Source organism: Triturus cristatus, chromosome 2_2 (assembly GCF_964204655.1).
Source record: "Triturus cristatus chromosome 2_2, aTriCri1.1, whole genome shotgun sequence".
In the NCBI taxonomy this organism is placed as follows: domain Eukaryota; kingdom Metazoa; phylum Chordata; class Amphibia; order Caudata; family Salamandridae; genus Triturus; species Triturus cristatus.
Window position 1 is genome coordinate 230,410,866 of NC_140582.1, and position 12,355 is coordinate 230,423,220.

Genomic DNA, 12,355 nt, shown 5'->3' on the forward strand with positions numbered 1-12,355 from the left:
AGAGTCGAATATCCTTCAGAAGTCATTGCAGGAGTCTCTTTGAAGCTTCGTAATACGGCGTCAGATGGTTTATCAGTCACTCAAGTGATAGCAACATATTTATTTGTTAATTTTGAGTGTGGTTTAAAAAATGATTAACTATGTGTGGCACTTTCTTTACAATGTTTTGGCCGAGGTGTCATCATTTGATACAAAAACTTTTTTTTCATTTATTTTTGCATTTTTATGTTGCGTAAACTCGGCTCAAGGGCATTGGAGCGCTTTACATTAGAACATTTTGCATTAGTCTCCTGGATTCATTTTATTTTTTTAGACATGGGCAGATTGAGGGCCTGATTTTGACCCGTCTGACCACTGGCGATCTGACTGCCGGATTACAATGCGGGCGGTGAGGCCGCTGTAAGACTGCCTCCAGAGGGCCACCTCCCCGAAAGCTGAGCTCACGCCACATTAGCACTGCTGTCAGTATCACGACCTGCCTTCTCGTTGAACTTTTCCGGGCGGGGACGCCGCAGTGAAGAGGTCAATGAAAAGACAGGTTTTGAGGTGCAAACATGTCTCCAGGCCGAGTGCGCCCTGGAGACATGTTAACAGGTGGCAGCTGTGTGTGTCCCCATGCCATCGGCACAGGTACGCACACTCTTTCTCCTGCAGAATGTGCTGTAGAAAAATAGTGCGCCCGACCACCTGAAGGCATTGCAGCATGGCAGGCATTGGCTGCAGGCTCTTTCCTAGAGCCGCAGCCTACCGCCGCCATGACTGCGCTGCCGACACACCACCAGCCCCGCAGTGATGTCGTAATGCAGTGGTTGGGATGCCGCCTACTTGGAGGCATTTTCCCGACCGCCGCTGTGGCGGGCTGGCGGTGTGTCCATCAGGGTCTTATTCGGGCCCTATGTGATTTGCTCAGAATCACATGATGTTGAACAGATGCAAGGACCCTAACCTAATTCCAAAGTCAGGAGCTCTGGCCATAGCACTTAAATAGAAGCCATAACACACTGAAGTGGGTCGTTGTTTATTAATATCCAAATTCCTATTGTGCTCTATTCATTAATTCAGGTGTTAGACATGGCCTTTTGATTTTGATTTTGCAAACATGTATTACATTATATTCTTATAGGGGCTTTCTGCCAACCCTCTTTATCCATTGGTCTGTTATTGTGTCAGTCCCTTTTTTGTTCCACCCACTACAGCATACAACATGAGCCAATAGGTCATGCCTTTTCAGACATTGGCTAACTTCACTGTGAGTGACACATTGTACCCTTTCACAAGGAACACATCCACACACAAAGTAGTTCCCATAAGTAACAGGGATGTTTGCGACAATGTGTGCTTTTTGAGACCAAAATCATATTTTTGGTGTTAGGCAATATTTTTTAGATTGCAAAGGCCTTGAGGCTTCCCCAACAATAACGATTTGCAAAACTATGACAAAACAAATAAGCATTGACAAGCAAAAAGGTTGGTAGTAAGCACCAGACCTATTGGATTTCCAGTGCTTGCAAATGTCCCCAATTCTCTTGCATAAGCAATCGACACATCACCCAGTTGAAGGGAGGCCATTTACAGGAAGGTGAGGAATGATGAACACATCTAACGTCACAGTGTTCAAATATGTTGGAAGGTCTTTGGGCTGCTCCTCGTCTTCATTGAACAAACATTAGCAGTAGCATGCACTTCTTTTTTCATAATCCAATTTTATTGCTATTTAAAGATACAGGTTTCCTACAGAGAAGTGAATAACAATGATTATAGATCATCAAGTACTGTCATTACAATACACATGCAATGATAACATAAGGGTCATATTTACAAACTAAGCTTGGGCAGCGGCACAGTTGCCATATGTCAGGATAAGACCAGTATATCCCAGTAAGCATTTAGTCATACAGTGGACCCAGTTGTTGACATAAGGGAGATTCTTATTCCTCCAGTCTGTGGCGTAACACAGACCCCTGCAGCCCCTGCAGCATGGGGGGGGGCTTTCACTGGGCCCCCTCCCCTTCAAGGGAGCCCTATTCATCCCAAGGCCAATGAATATTTGTGAGTTACGGGAAAGAAAGGGGTCCGCATGACATTCTGCAGGGGGCCCTCATCATTTTGCATCATGCTCAGCCTTCAGTGCAGGGCAGTGCCTCTTTGGGGTGCACTAGGCATGCTTAGATATTAATTGAAATATCTGTTAGCTTCAATGCCCTTGAGGATGTGTAAGAGGGTAAGTTTAAGGATGGGTGCAATTGAGGGAGTCAAAAATTGGATCCTAAAAGCCTTGCATGGCCTGCCATCCCCACAACATACAGAAGAATGTGCCCTCATGGATGTTGCACCTTAGACATGTTGAGAGGGTTAGCAGCTCATCCTACAGAGTTTGTTGTGGGAATAGTTAATTCTATGAAAACACTTATATTGAATGAACCAGGAGTGAGAGGATATGGCTACCTTTTTGTGTGAAATTAGTGCATCGTGTTAACCCGTATCAGTTAGCTGTGAGTTGATATCCAGAGTTTAGCACATCTGGGAAATGTTCTTACACACTTTGGGACCCATAGTCGGTATTGCTTTCCCTGGGTTAACGTTGGTAATTTCACCTGTCCCTTTAAGGTCAGGAGTAATATTGTGTCTTAGTTGGAGATACTGTTAGAATTGGAATCTATAAAGGTCCATGCATTATATGTATGTCTGAAAGGGTAGGAAATGACATTGAAAAGTTACATCTTTGAGATGGGAAATTCCAATACTGTCCCATGCCTGGAATACCCACAGGAACACAAAGGCACAGATGTATTAAAGTTTTGCACTGGAACTTCTAACCAACCAGGATTTGCATTGTAAAGTATCTGCTAAAGGTGGCACTCCATGGGTGGTACATGGATGTTCTGTTGCAGCCAGCCACAAGTGGGATTTGACTAAAATCCCTATTTACTAACATTCACAGACAGAGATTTGCACCTAATATATATAACTCCTCCAGACAGGTGAGGATAAATGTTTTCATTTCTCCTCACTTTATGTTATATGACTGAAACTTTCAGTATAAGTACTAGACATTATTAGGGTCTTATAGTTCTGAAAACAATTTCATTTCAATGATTTTTAGAAATAGTTTGCACGTAGGTACTTTTAAATTTTAGTACTAGGCCATAATTGTTGAGTTGAAACTTTGTGGGCACTAATCACTGATGTTATAAATATTTCCATTTATGATATGCTTGATTTATTTCATTATGCTTGAACTTAATTATGAGTTCATTTTACTACATACAAGATACTAACTTTAAAATGCATTAAACTGCCTTTTTCCTTCGGCTGCATTATTTTATAGCCTGATGTAATGGACTTCTTCCTCAAATGTTGCTTTATCTGTTCTGTATATGCAACATTCTTTAGCCCATAAGCCACTTTTCCAAATATTTCATTGTGTGTAAATTGGTGGGAACTTTACCTCTCAACTTAATCTTAAAGAGAAACAAATTGAATAAGCTCTTTGTCAACTAACCTGTGGGGACAGAATGGACAGTCGTTACTCATGAGCAACATGGGGAATTTGTTGGAGTGTGAATTTTGTACCTGGTGAATGGGGGAATGGTCACAGGACGATCAGACCATTGTATGGCGACAACTCATGTCACAAATGGATGATTTGGAGGACAAAAGGTGATTCTCTTCGAATGAGGAAGGCCCCCTTCTCTTCCCTTACCTCAAGCCTTCCTGCAGGACTATCTTTATATGCTCCTTGCCTTTTTCACTTGGCTTATGAACTTACCTGCTGGACTATGTGGAACAGTCTGATGAGAGACCAGACCTGAACTTTCCTGATTATTGCTCCACTTCCTTTGCCCAACCCCGTGGACCTTTCCCTAGTGGACTCTAATCTGAACCCTTTGCACATGCTAAGAGTACTCTTTTGAACTATCCTTCTGCCTTTGTTGGTGGTCATCTTTATGGATTCATTTATTAAGCACTAGTTTTACTTTGACTAAATGTGTTGTTTTATACTACGAGCTGTAAGACTCATGACAGAGCTGCTTAAAATGGTGCTAATATGTGTTGATTTCGATCTTTAATACAATTGCCAAATTATCTAAATTTGTCTGAGTCTTTTATTGTGTCTTAATGTTCTTTCTGCAGAAACTGTGCTTACAACTATCTGATTTCTAAATGCATGAAAGAGAGAGACAGATTATTTTCAGAACATCAGGCTCTTTTGCTCTTATTCTGTGTTGTCACAGCAGAGCTTCTAGTTTGTATAATTTTTGTTAGATTGAACTTCTTTAGAAGGTTGGGTCTTACTATTGCAACACACTATTTCTATAACATGGTTCTGAGAGTAGTGTACTTAAACCTGATCTCTAATTTGTGAGTTGGCAACCAATTAATGCTCCTCTTTGGGTGGCCAACAGTTCCCTGATTTCTCACCCCTCACAACGACAAAAAAAGGTCCATCAGATGATCAATGCCTCTGTGGGAGAAGTAGAGAATCTGAGTGAAGTGACTAAGTTAGTAAAATAACTGTATGGACCCAGTGCTAAAAAACCAAAAGAGCTTCCACTGCAGCATGTGCAATCGGTTAATCAGCAAATCTAATGGTTGCTTGGGAGCCAGTATAGCTTTCAATTGATAAAATCTGGGATTTATCCTTTTAATGGAAACGTATAAAAAGATTTGCATCAAGCACATTCAGAGAATTACTAAAAATATAACTTTAAAAAGCACTGTAGACATTTTAAAACAAAAAGTTTGCACCTTTTGTAACAGCCTGTTTATATTATGTGCAATCTTTATTGACTAACATATTAACTGTGCTGACTTACACATTCACAGTGCTGACATTTACCTGCACAGTGCTTTCTTTCACAGGCTTGAATCGCTTAGCACTATAAATACACTATTTTCCCAGTTTCTCTGAACAAGAGTCAAATCAGTGACTATTTGGTTGCACCCACAGACATCTGAAGGGATTGCATTAACCAAATGAACTTTCCTGCCAAAAAAATGAATTTCCCACAGATAAATGTAGGTTGCATTTATTTATTTTTTAGGTGTGTGCATTATTTTTATATGCGGGGCTGGCATTAAGGTGGTGCAACCGGTGCAGCCACACATGGCACTTAGCTGGGCGCTGTGTTTAAAAATACCTTATGGGTTTGAAAGCACCTGCTGCAGAGTTCCTTGTGTGTTCAACGGTTTTCAGATTACAATACAAATGTCGAGATAACTCTGGTGAGTAATGTTCTTGCTGGAGGGTGGCAGTTTTGACTCATCATAGAGTAGTGCAGAGGGTTGATATGCCTGCTGCAAAGAACGTATACTATGTAAATCATACAATTGTATTTGTTGTCGATAGCTCAGGGAGTTACTGCTTTTGCCAAAGAGATTGTTTTGCTACTTGCAGTTCATAATTTTCAAATTTGACCTATTGGGCTACTGGAATTATGTGAGCTTATGGCTGCAGCATTTTTTTGCATAATTATTGATTTGCCACATTTGTCACACAATCCATTATCTGCTGCATAATCTGCAGATATTAACAAAAAAAGTATTTCTAGCTCAAACCATTCAAATGTTGCTAAAAACGCAGTAAACGTGTTGCTGTACAGTGTAAAGTCATTTGCAAAGGTTCACTGGTCACCTTTCTGTCGCTTGTTGATATATTTCGGTGTTAAACTGGTACTTATGAGGTTGAACTAATGCCCAGGCACTGTTAACAAGTGTAAAAATGGCAGTATAATGAAGTAATACTATCATAAAATGTGCCGCATTACGTCTAGTAACTTGCCTTTTCTTGCTGCATAATTTAATCAATGCTGTTTCATATGTTGTCCCTCTCTTGCCGCATAGTTCTAGTGGCTCTGCCTATGAATTGTCATCAAAGAGCTGCACACCAGTTGCATGGTATAGGTTAGAAAGTTGTGTTTTTCCCACTGTCTTTCATTATTCTAATGTTACTAAAAAAAATCTTTTGGGTAGAAATACATTCTTATCAGTAAAGCCAACCCCAACCCCTGTGGTACGTTTTAAATGCCGAGTTTGTGCTTCTCCAGACCAAACACACTTAACAATATACTTCCAACTAGTAAGTATGACATGTGATTCCTAAATCCTCATTATTTTATGTAACAAGTCCTAGAGACTGATTTATACAAGCATGATTCACTGTCTTTGTATAGTGTGTGTATGATGTAGGGTGTTCTGACACCTACACTGGTACAAGTAGCGCTATAAAACTCATAGTGAGAGGGGCTATGGAAATATGAGGAGCACTGTTGGAGGGTGTTAGAGAGGGAATCCGTGGAGAAGGAGGTCATTGGGGGATGGGCGGGGTGCCAAAAAAAGAATGCTGCACTGAGCACCTGTTTATATGTAGTTATGTGTAGGTGAAAGGCTAACAAAATATTAAGGAATATCTTGTTCTTTTTAGCAATGTTTCTGATCGTGCCCCCACATGCTCTGACCCAGCATTGATTGTGCAGACCCCACTCTCACTGTACTCAGGATCACAGTTTCCAAATTTTGCTTTATGCTGTGTCAAGCAACCAATTATTATTAATAACAAAGTGTGAAGTCCTATAGTATGAGGTATTGGACCCATGTAACATTTCACCTTAGAAATACTAGGGGTCTTGCCCACCTTAGAGAGCTAAGGAGTATTGCACTGGCTTTTCAGAAAAATGGGTTGCACTTCTGTGAGCATGAATGATTGTTTTACTTTATACAAAGCCACTTGACACCGCACTGAGTTGCTTGGAAACTCTACTATTGAGGTTGTGCCATGTCATACACCAGTGTCTCAAACACACTAATCTAAGTTTCAGAAGAGTGGTTCCACCATATAAGTAAAGAGACCAAACTAAGACCAACTTAAATGCTGTAAGCAGAACTATACTTATGACAAAATGAAGTGAAGAGCTCTGGGATCATGTGGTTAAACATCAGGAGATTTAGCCATTTCATCATCAAAAGCTTTATTCGTTTAAAGATTAACCATAAAAGTGAATAACAGATAAATAAACAAAATACAATTTCATATCATAAGTGATGAAAAGTTCCAAAAAATACAGTCAAATCAAGCAAACGCAAATTGCGTCATCATTAATTCATATACTAATGCACTATTTGGACACAAGTGTAAAATGCAATTCTGAATTATTAAAATCTGATCATTTAAAAGCATTAAAAATAAGATGACAAAAAGAACAACCGAGAGCAAGACATATGTACTTGCCCACCACCTTTCTAGCTTTCACCACAGCAGCAAGATAATTATACACCATAAAACAAATTTGATCAGTTAGCAGAAGTTGGAGATAAAACATAGCTGGTTTACACTGTTTAAAATTAAGAGAATTTAAAAGAGGAATTGAAAATTGTGACCTCTGGTCACAATATAAACCACAATAAACACATATGAAGTTGTGATTGAGGAGTAATCGAGTCACATCAACAAGGTAACAAGTTCTTCACATTATACTCATTTGAGATTTAGCCATATAATTAAGGATTTTCCACATCACCCTCATAATGTATCACCCGATGCTTAATTTGCAAGTGCCAACAGAAACATTTTTGTATCTCCAAGCGCTCTCCACTTATTAGGAACATTGTAAATAGAAAGAATTGCAGTAGCTGAATATTTGCATATGCTAACATGTCACCTTTAACCAATCGATTGCAGCTTTCAGGCACCACTGGGGTGTGGATTCTATTCACATGCTGCTAATATCCCTATCAGATGGACTGGGGGAACTGCTGGGAGAAGTATCCTGTCCTCAATAGAAAACAACACTCTACGGGCCATATTATCAAGAATGACGATAATTTTATCACAGCTTTAGCGCCAGGAAACAGACTGCTAAAGCAGCGATTATGGTCTTGATAATATGCCCTAGAGAATTCCAATAGAAGCCCTGGTTCTGGTGTCAAGGACATCAAACCTGGGCTTCTATTGGAATTATCCAGGGCATATTATCAAGCCACTTATCGCCGCTTTAGCGGCAGTTTCCTGCCGCTAAAGCGACGATAATGTTTGTGCCTTTCTTGATAATATGGCCCTACATATTTACGTATATTACAAACAGACTGGAAAGAATGGCTGATCCTTTCGCATGCAAATGTTATATTTCACTGCTGATGCCGTCTCCCTTCGTCATACTCCACTCACATTAGGAGTTATTACAGTTTGAGATTTGTAATTAAACTATCCTGAACATTTTTTTAAATTGCTTTCCATGGTATAATGTCTTGAATGCTATATTTCCACCTATTGGGATATTCACAAAATAAATACGAGTCTTGCAATACAGATCTGGAGAGCTTTTGCTGTCCAGAATGCCCTCTATGTAAAGACAAAATAAGCGCGGCACTGACCTTCAAGATCTTGTCTTTAAACCAAAGCATTGATGTATAGATTATAAAAGGCACAATTTAGAGGAGGAAAAGTGTTCTTATATGTCTGTGTTTTTCTGCGTACACTGCTGTATATCTAATATAAAAACTATGGGCCTGCTTTAGATCTTGGCGGATGGGTTACTCCATCACAATGGTGACGGATATCCTGTCTGCGGAAATATAAATCCTATAGGATACGATGGGATTTGTATTTCGGACATCTTGATATCTGTCACCTTTGTGACAGAGTAACCCATCTGCCAAGATGTAAATCAGGCCCTATGTTACTTTGTGAGGTAAAGAGGGCAGTATTAAATACTTCTCAGCCTTTTAGAGCAACGTGGAGTAGGAGAGCCAGGCATTGTTGACATCACCAGAACTTTGACCTCAGCAACATCATACAACGTGACATCAGATTACCTTTGACTCAGTGACAGTAGCAAGTTATCACATTTATCCAACATACATTATGAAACAAGCTGGCGAAGAGCATTGATACATTCTTATGTTTTTAACATTGTATAGCTCTTAAGCTGAAGGGCGTCCAGGCTAGTGCTTCTCCAAGTTAGTTTCATAGAAAATTCTTAGGCATTTGTGTGAGCAAGGTGGTCATTTCAAAGCTATGCCTCTATGGAGCACAGTATCTCTCTTGGATATTCTAAACTCCCCCTTGATTTTGACGGGGTCTTGCATCCGGGGATCATTGTGTCCTCTTTTCAGTTTACTTTTGGTTGAGGCCTCTCACTTCTCCGGTGGTTTCTTGGGGCTTAAGGCACACTGCCACCAAGTGGCAGAGCTATTTATAGATACCTTGCATTCACCATATTGCTGAGTCGGAAATACAACGAGCACAAGGTAAGTGCTTTTATTTATTTTTGTATTTAATTGTACCCATCCCGTCATCTGTCAAATCCCCTGCTTCCCCACCGCTCTTACCTGTGTCGGCAGTGCCTGATTATGAATATAGTCTATTGGAACCAAGACAAAATGTGTGTAAGTGCTCAAATCAGAAAGCAGAAGCCCACACTATTGGGGTTCAGAGGGGTAATCTGTAGAGGCCCCCTTAGGAAGAGCAAGTACAAATATAAATCTGACACTTTTTTAGGATGAAGATTAAAGCTTCTCTATTCCAAGGGGTGTAACGGAGGCCCTCACAGCCATTGAGGTGCGGGGGGGCACCACACTGTTCACCCCTTGGGCTGGTTAGCTGCATGTAGTTACCTGAAATGCAAATCTGTTATTTCATGTTATATTTTAGGTCAAAATGGGACTTGTGTCAGATTTTTACATGACGTTGGATTTCATTCTGCACAAAAGTGCACAAAAAGCAAATGCAACATGAATAATAGTCACTTGAGTTCTTTTCTACCATGAAGGGTGGGTTTGTGGTAACCTGCATAGTTAAGCAATGTGGCATAATGAAGTAATTTTGGAAATTTCACATAAGTGTAACATGAAATTTCCAAAAGGAACTGAAATGCGATGACTTAATTGAAACTTCCTCCAGGCCTACTCATAATCTGCATTCAGCTAACCTTGATAAACTGATCACACCCTTACACCTATGTGCGTCCCCTGAGATTGAAGTCCTATTTACAAGAACTATTGAACTGTTGAAGTGGAATTCTGTTCCTTCTGTAATATGCGCCTTCTCTTCTCCTTCGTTCAACGCTGCTCTCAAGAAACCTCACCATACACAAATCTAAATAAGAAATCATACCCTAAAATTCTACATTAAAGTCAGCTCTGTAAATGTGTGGTGCAGCGCAACTTTGCCCATCCTTTACATGTCACGAATACGTCACAACCTCATAACAGATAAATGACATGAATGTGCATTTGGCACATGATTCTTATATGGTCTTTAAAATTAAATGTTGCATTATTACTAAAGTGCATTTACTGAAGAACTAATGAATTTATTCAAACTATGTGCCTGATTTAGATATTGGCCGACGGGTTACTCCATCACAATGTTAATAGATATCCTGTCCGCTGAATTATAAATCCCATTATCTCATTTGGGAATTAAGTTTTTGGCAGACAGGATATCCATCAACGTAGTGACGGAGTAACTCGTCGTCCAAAATCTAGATCAGGCTCTATGTTTTTAACTGTATTAAACAAGAACTTAATAAACAATCCTTACTTAGTAGGCATGTACTACCTATAAGAATTAAATTCACCTTTCATAATGTGTGCGTTAACACACTGAATAAAGTTTACTGTTTAGATAGCTGGATAAGAACCATCCTCATACATGTAGAATGTGATTACTCTAGAAACGGCAAAGAGTTTATGAAATGTGTGCATTATTATTTCACATATTGCATTTAAATGTAGCTCTTAGCCATATTTACAGATGACTATTCAAACGATTTACTATATGTTTTATGTGATGTGAGCCTAATGTACTGGTCATTCACTTTTTTTGATTGTGCACAAGCATATTAAATGTGCACACTTGCAAATACTTTCAGTTGACATTTTAGGCCTTATTTTTTCATGGTGCATAAATGCTGGTTTTCCTTTTCTGCTAACACAACATTTCATGCAGGTATTCAAACTCGTTGTTTGTTGAAGAATAGACACATTACCATACTAGTTTTAGAAAGAAAAAGCCAGAGAAGAAGACCTTGATGAAGGAACATGGGGAGCCAGAACATTAATTGAAAGGCCTATTCAGCAAACCTATTCAGCAAAGTTTCAACCTGGCTGGTATGTGAGAGGATGATATCTTTCCCATGTTTGGTGTAGGATATTTGGAAATTGTTGCAGTCTATAGCGTGAGAAGTGGAGAAAGACAATCAATCCCTGATGATGTGTGCTAAGGGGTATTGTTCAAGAAGACACTTGTGTGTTATAAATTAGTGTTCACACTGTTAGAGTACACATCCCTTTCAGATACCTTTGAGAGGTTTAGACCTCTATTCTTTCCTTGATTCATTGCTGAGTGTGGCTTAGGCTATCCTTTACTCACCTGACCCAAGAAGACTCTTGGCTGAGCTTCTGAAATGATGACACCCTTCTTAATTATTTTTTCCCTTGCCTAGTTCTAATTTCCTTTATGGAAATTCCTGATTTTTGAGATCTTTTGGATCTTTAGAACCATCCTTTTAGCTGGAACATTACTTTAGGTAATTAGATTTACCCATGTAAATACAACCAAATATGAGACTTTTCTCTCAGCATCAGATACTCTTACTGGTTTTTTGTGTTGCTTTGACTGAACTGCTTGTCTGCCTAATATTGGTCTGCGTCCATTTATCTTGTAGGTTGGTCCTGCCTGTTGGTATTCTGTACCTTTATTGCATGATGCTAAGAGTTGTGTATCTTAACTTGATTCTGAATTTGTAACAAACCTTGTTAACCCTATCTACTGATTCCTCGCCCTTTTTGTGTAGCCAAATGCATTACACTGTTAATTAAATTGGATTGATGTAAATTTTAATTCCCATCACCTCTCAGTCGGATATAAAGGTCCAACGGAGGACCAATGGAAAGTGAGTGGGCTCAAAAAACACTGTATCATATGTAAAAATATTATTGTTCTGTCTTGTTTGCATTGAATACCCACTATCTATCAAATCCAAAATCCTGCTTCCATATTCCTTCCCAAAACGATTCATCACATATGTATTGGGCAACAGCTGCAATGTACAGCACATCTTGTCGAAATTCTTTTGTTGCTACTGTCAATAAATAATACATATCCTGATTTTTCATTACAGCTAGCAAATAGGGAGACAAAATGTGCCTCATAAATTGCTTCTCATCTGAAATTATGCCTTACAATGTGCTTTCTTCTAGCACATAATACAATCAACTCTGCTGGTTAACTTGATTCAACATTTTTTATTTAGTTTTCTATAGTTTAAATCTGGCCCCAGGGCATTAGAATGCTTTACAAGAGAACCAACTGTTACCCACATGTTTTTCTTTTAGTCACAGGGTGATTAAGTGC

At 39.3% G+C, this 12,355-nt stretch overlaps 1 protein-coding gene across 4 annotated transcripts in view; it reads left to right on the forward strand.

The window, feature by feature from the left end:
* Positions 1 to 12,355, forward strand: part of PLPPR1 (phospholipid phosphatase related 1) — a 630,074-nt gene that overhangs the window by 417,947 nt on the left and 199,772 nt on the right. The gene's annotated exons all lie outside the window — the stretch shown is intronic.